This window comes from Carlito syrichta, unplaced genomic scaffold (assembly GCF_000164805.1).
Source record: "Carlito syrichta isolate Samal-C Ts95f unplaced genomic scaffold, Tarsius_syrichta-2.0.1 Scaffold314795, whole genome shotgun sequence".
NCBI lineage: Eukaryota > Metazoa > Chordata > Mammalia > Primates > Tarsiidae > Carlito > Carlito syrichta.
Window position 1 is genome coordinate 339,852 of NW_007258891.1, and position 1,134 is coordinate 340,985.

The window sequence follows — 1,134 nt, forward strand, 5'->3', positions numbered from 1 at the left end:
TTTTGATGGGCAGCATGGTTGTTTCCAGGTTCTTGCTATTGTGAACAATGCTGCGATAAACATACGTGTGCAGGTATCTTTTTTATAGAGTGATTTGTGTTCTTCAGGGTATATTCCCAGTAGGGGGATTGCAGGGTCATATGGAAGGTCAATTTTTAGAGCTTTTAGGAATCGCCACACTGCTTTCCACAGAGGTTGCACTAGTTTACACTCCCACCAACAGTGTAGAAGTGTTCCCTTTTCACCACACCCTCTCCAGCAGCTGTTATTTTTTGAGTTGTTGATAATTGCCATTCTGACTGGAGTTAGGTGGTATCTCAGTGTGGTTTTGATTTGCATCTCCCTGATGATTAGTGAGGTTGAGCATTTCTTCATGTGTTTGTTGGCTGCTCGAATGTCTTCTTTTGTGAAGTGTCTGTTCATGTCTTTTGCCCATTTTATAATGGGGTTGTTTGTTTTCTTCTTTTCAGTACGCTTCAGTTCCTTGTAGATCCAGGATGTTAAGCCTTTGTCAGACCTAGAGTTGGCAAATACTTTTTCCCAGTCTGTAGGCTGTCTCCCTGCTCTCTTGATGGTTTCTTTGGCTTTGCAGAAGCTTGTCAGTTTAATAAGGTCCCATTTGTCTATCTTCTCTCTTAACTCCTGTGGGTTTCGGGTTTTGTACAGGAATTGGATGCCAGTTCCGATTTCCATGAGAGTATTTCCTTCCTTTTCTAAGGTTCTTATGGTTTGAGGTTTTACATTTAGGTCTCTGATCCATTTGGAGTTAACCTTTGTGCATGGGGATAGATAGGGGTCCTGTTTCAATCTTCTGCATGTGGTCAGCCAATTTTCCCAGCACCATTTACTGAATAGGTTCTCCTCTCCCCATTGGTAGGTGGTGGGGGCTTTGTCGAAGATGAGTTGGTTGAGAAATTGAGGTTTTGCTTCTGGAATCTCAATTCTGTTCCATTGATCTATATGCCTGTTCCTGTACCAATACCAAGCTGTTTTGATGATTGTAGCTTTATAGTAAAGTTTGAAATCTGGTATTGTGATACCACCTGCTTTGTTTTTTTTGCTGAGGATTGTTCTGGCTATTCTTGGATGTTTGTGTTTCCATATGAATTCCTGTGTTGTTTTTTCTAGGTCTGC